Below are 6,095 nucleotides of genomic sequence, written 5' to 3' on the forward strand. Positions count from 1 at the left end.
ATATATATATAAATACATATATATAAATACATATATATATATAAATACATATATATAAATACATATATATATAAATACATATATATAAATACATATATATATAAATACATATATATAAATACATATATATATAAATACATATATATGTTGCACATAATGAACATAGACTACACGGTTTGTGTGACAGGTAGTGAAATTGAGATTGAATTGTTAGTTGGTTATTGCCAGTTATTTATCGATTATTTATCCAATCCACTCCCTCAACCCATACCCTGCAGCCCATTGATGAGCGCTTCCTGTTCTTAAATTACCTTGCCCTTGGATTCAAGCAACGGGACCTTGCTGACTGGTACGGTGTCCATCAGTCCACAGTCAGCTGTATTATCACAGCAACTTTTATTGACAGTACTCAGCTCAATTAGGATCTGATACCTGAAGAGCAGATATGTAAAAATGTACCTGCAGACTTCAAGGACTACCCTGACACTACAGTCATCCTTCACAAAAAATACTATTTTGCTATGCTATTTTGAGTTTCTGTCAGCGAAGGATGACAATATGAAGGTTCGTTGTTCCCTCTGTGCTAGAGAGAAAGTGCTGTCTAGCTTCAACATCACATCAAATCTGAAAAAAACATTTGGAGTTGCAGCATGGACAGTCAAACTGATGGAGCAAGCCCCGCCAGGCGGTTTGAAGCAGAGAGCTGGGACAGGAAGTCCACCACCACCAAACAACAGAAGCTTGACTTCAGTGCAAAACCAGTCCAGAGTTAAACAAGTTGGTGGGATGGTTTGTAGTAGAAGAAATGCTGCTCTTCAACACGGTTGCCTCGCCTTCAGTTTCGTGCCATAATAAATCCAATCCCCACCAGTGTAAATGCCGAGCTGCCTCACAGAGGAGCTTTTACTGCGTATCTGGAGGAGGAGTATGCAGAGAAATCTGAAGGCTGCACTGAAGGAGCTCGACTTTGTGTCAACTGCCGTGGATATTTGGACTCATAATGCCGGTAACAGAAGCTGCATGGGATTAACAAGGTGACTGTCCTTATGGGACTTTACTGCCCACACTTGAAGTTCTGATGCCGAAGACCCTGGCTGAGAAACATTCACTCTCCAGGATGACTGCAGGTCTTCCACATGCTATAGTGACGGTATGTTCCATCTGTAAGCTAGTTAACATTTCTTACATCACACTATTTTTGTACCTTGTACAGTATATTCATTATCATCGCAAAAAAATAATTAAAACAAATACAAATGTCAATAAGAATCCTGAAACAAAATTAAATCCATAATATTGATCCCACATTAGGCAAAGTTTGCAAGTAATTTAATTACATAATAAACAGTAGGCCTTGTGGACATATCCGAACATACCAGTTATCTTTTTCAGGCTAACCAGACTCATTTTGCCGGTGTGCTGGACGACAAAGACGTCCTTCTCACAGCTGCCAGTTGTCTTAAATTCAATCTCCGACGGCTAAGAGAAGCAGGTCGCAGGGAGCCAGTGAAGTTCTAGAGCTGCTCCGCTCCAGGTGGCTGCATGTCGGAGCAGTTCTATGTCGTATAAGCTTCGCCCTTTAAGGCCTTCGCTTTAGTGGTTTATCCCGTTATGCAGAGCATAAGCACTGAAAAAATTAGTCCACGCCCACCTGCTGTGTGGGCCCCACCCGGTCCGTATAAATTACGTTAAGAGCGGGAAATCGGCTCCCATTTTTTCTTCAGCGAGCTAATATAGCACTGTCAGAAGAACAAAGAAGATAAGTTGTGTAAATGACCAACCTTGTGAAGGATGCTGGGCCCGGCAGTCGACCTCCGGTCGTCCGGTGAGTTCTCCTCCCCGAGGAGAAGATGACAGCAGTCTTATTCCAAGGTAAGCTTCGTGGAACATTTCCCAGTGACAGGTCACTACACGCTGGACAACGCCATCTTGTGTTTTTTCCTCTTATCGCCGACCCTCGGGGCGAACCGGATGGTTCCTCCGGGGCAAGGCGTGCTCAGCTGCAGCCCCCGCTGCTCATTCCCTCCCGGGGAGCGTAGTGTAGGTGGAGGGGGGCTGAGTGAATGCTCACCCCATCCCACCTCGTTTCGCATCGGCGATCACACCGCTCCCGGCCGACAGCGCCCTCAGGGGTTGCCCGGCGGAACCCGGGAGGAGGCTGACATGAAGGGACCCCTTTTTTCTACGTCCCTCGCCTTTTCCCGCCAGTTCGGATGATCGGCGGGAAGGTTGTTTTTCACTGGGCTCCACTGTGGCTCACCGTCTTGATCCATACGGCCTCACGTTCCAACAGGACGTTCCACGGGCGAGGCCGCAGACGGTTCTTTCCTGGTAGATTAGAGGAGTCGGTCCCCAGTCCGCTCCCATCACCAGAGTTGAGGGATTCACCGAGCGGGGCTTTTCCTCGGTAACCCCTCCTGGAGCCAAGCCTCGCGGAAGCTTCCGGAGCGAAGCTGCCCAGGCCGGAGCAGCGTCCCGTCCCTCCGGAGGAACCCGAACCAGACGGCGAACACGCTCTCAAATCGAGCCCACCAATGTGTTTTTCAGGCAGCCGCAGTTAGCAACAACGTGCGCTGCTAGCACATAGCATGTCCAAGGGATTAAAGGCCGCAAACCTGCCTTGGAGACAAAGAACTCCCTCTGTCAGGCAGCTGACGCCAGCTCAACATGTGTGCCTCTCCCACGGTTTGCCTGTCGAGGACTGCAGCGCGGAGGACGACGACCCAACGACCCATCTGGCTTCGTTACTCCCCTCGCTGCCGGAGAATCTGCACAAGACCTGATGAAACATCGCGGACGCGCTGTTCAGAGCAGCTTCAAACCATGCTGGCGAAGTGAAACAGTCGGAGGAGGTGCCAGAGGCTGTGCGCCACCTCATCAAGCCGCGCGGCCCACCCCGTCCCGCTGGAGGGACCGTCGCGAGCAAGCTTCGACTTTTCCATGGCCGCGGCTCTCGCTGAGTTCCACCACCAGCCCCGCCCGTCAGAATCCAGCCCTCTTCACTCCGGCAGCCTGCAGCTCAGCGTTTCCCCAGAGTTCGCCTGCAAGACAGCGCTCTGGGCAAACAATCGCAGAGCTCATGAGAGAGAAAGCTCTCAAAATGACGGTCTCCGGAGGGTGTGTGTAAAAGTGACACGAAAGTTGAAATAAATCATCATTAATGATCAAGTGTCTGTTTTTTAGCCAGTCTGTAAGCCCGGATGAGCTCACAGCGGCCGCACACATAAGAGCCGGTGTCCTTTATAAGGCTTTTTAAACTCACCGCCGCTCCAAGACATTATTAATCGCTTACAGGGCACGATGGTAAGTGAAAATAACTCGTTATAATCCCGGGCTGCACGTTTTTCACCCAAGTGATGTCAACTCGTACCCGTGGGATGAAACAGCCCCACACACGAGCCGGTGTCCTTAAATAAAGGTTTTTAAACTCACCGTCGCTCTAAGACATGACGAGTCGATCACAGAACAGCCTCCACACATGAGCCGGTGTCCTTAATTAAAGGTTTTTAAACTCACCGTCGCTCTAGACATGACGAGTCGATCACGGCACAACGGTAAGCGAAAATAACTCATTACCAACTAGAACTGCACGATCCTCACTCAAGCGGTGTCAACTCGCACTCGTGGGATGGAACAGCCTCCACATGAGCCGGTGTCCTTAAACAGGATTTTAACTCACCGCCGCTCTGACATGACGAGTCGATCACTAAGATGGACAGCCTCCATCCAACGGCGCTACGTTGATGCTGGCGCACACACACAGCTGCCGGCGCTAACCAGCTCACATCGGTATAAATGTGGTCCGCAGGCTGGTTCGGGTGGGGGCCCTTCTCTCTCACAAGAAACGACACCCGTCCCGACGAATCAAACGCGGGCAGCGTCACCCACCGCGTCTCAGCTTTCGGCAGCTCACCGCAGCTAAACGTGAAGCAGCTGAAAGAAACCGGTAATGAGTCCCGCCTCCCTCCAGCGCGCGCCCCTCCAGCGAGAGCGGCGCGCGTCCCTCCAGAGACAACGGGTGCTCCCGCGGGGCTAGCAGCCTTCACTCCAACAGCACGGCGTAAACGAAGTCACGCCCTCCGCCTTTTCAACGTTCGCACAGCGACGTCAAACGCGCAGCCCACCGCGTCATCAGCTGTCACACGCTGCGCCTCAGCACAAGTCTCGCCCGGGATCACACAGAAAACATTCCCGCGACGCATGACGGCGGTTGAGGGTCGGACGGCTGACAGCCGTACAAAACATGACACATCACTTAACGCACGTTCACCCTACGAACGTTACGTAGAGTGGCTAAAACATGCTCGCCGTTTTTCAGATGGATGGACAAGGTTTTTATGCAAATGGTACAAGTTACAGTTTGCAACCCGAACCCCTCCATTCAGAGGAGTTATAAAAAACGGCCCCGTCATCATCAGACTGATTCTCATCCCTAAATGCAGAAATCCAAGTGTTTTCTGATAAAAGTAATCTACAGAGTTCCCCAACGGAGAGAAAACACAAGGTTTTTACTCACGGATCGGAGGGGTGAGACCGTTCTTGGATCTGTTGTTTAACATCCAGAGAACGCATACCGGTCATCCTAACACAGAGACGAGAGTTTTTGTTTTACCTGGATGATCTGCTGCTCCTGTCAATTCAGACAGGAGGCGCTGATGCAGGATCAGGTGTTGACATCACACCTGTTAAATCTGGGCTTCGCCATAAATTGGGAAGAAGCTTGATTTTTCCGGCCCAGACATTTGTTTCTGGGAGTGGAATTAAATTCAACCACCATGAAAACTCGTTTATCACAAACTAGATTCGACATTTTTAAAAAAAGTCAACTCAGCCACGTAAGATCTGGCAAGTGATAACAGCTGTCTCCGTCATGAAGCTGTTGAAATGATGTCACTCACACAGTGGTTCCGCTGGTTTGTTTCACATGAGACGCCTCCAGAGGTGGTTCTGCACGTCTGCATGTGGATCCAGTAAAACAAAACGACGGATGATCATTGTCCCTTCCTCTGTGGAAGCAGACCTCCGACTCTGGGGAAACACCTTGTTTTACATATCCGGTGTTCTAAACGGAGGGGCAGATGTGACGTCCAGGGGCGGCCCACGTCACGTGGACCGGACCCTCCATCCAGACCTGATGTTTTCAGACGCAGCAGAAGTTGGCAAGCAGCTGTGGACTTGTTTGCGACGCGAGAAGAACGCTCAGTGTCAACTATGGTTTTCCCTGAGCCCGCGAGACGATCCATCGCTGGGGGGGGACGCATTTGCTCATAGCCGGTGGCCCAAAACGCTTTTATACGCGTTTCTTTTCCCCCACCTCCTCTGTTTTTTACGGTTCCTGAACCGAGTTCAGGAGGAGGGATTGACAGCTCTCCTGGTGGCTCCCGGCGTGTGAACGCACCATGGTTCCCAGGCCTGCAACGTCTGTTGTCGGGTCGCCGTGGAACTGTCGTGGAGGGAGGATGCTCTCCTTCAGGCAGGAGGAGCGACCAAGAGTTACCCAGAAATAGGTCAACACCTGTGGGTCTGACCGCTGAGCGGTCCCACTTAGAGGATGGGTCTCCCTCAGGAGATAGTGTGCACAATTCAAGATTCACGTGCTGCATCTACCACAGTTTTGTACACATCAAAGGGGACGGCTTTTCAGCGCTGGTGTACAGAGAAGGTTTAGAGGCCACCTCATGCCTTTTAGGCGGCGTGTTGTTTTTCTACAACAGCTGATGGATAGGGAGTTGTTTTTCAGTACGCTTTAACGTACAGTTGCAGCCATCTATTCCTGCCACGAAGGTTTTTCGGAGACAGAACAGCTTTTAATCACCCGCTGATGAAGCGTTTTTCTAAAAGATGTTCAGAGACACAGGCCTGCTTCATGTCCACTTGCTCCACAGTGGGATTTAACGCTGGTCCTGCGAGCCCTGATCAAAGCTTCAATTGAGCCTTTGGATCAGGTTTCATTTAAATTCTTGTCTTTTTAAACAGCCCTGCTGCTGGTTTTTAACACCCGCTAAGAGGATAAGTAATTATCTGCCCTCTCTGTTGCTTCGTCATGCCTTAGAATTTAGGCTGACGGGCAGCTCAGCTGATTTAAGACCAACCCA

Source organism: Nematolebias whitei, chromosome 18, assembly GCF_014905685.2.
Source record: "Nematolebias whitei isolate Nwh7 chromosome 18, NemWhi1, whole genome shotgun sequence".
Lineage (NCBI taxonomy): Eukaryota > Metazoa > Chordata > Actinopteri > Cyprinodontiformes > Rivulidae > Nematolebias > Nematolebias whitei.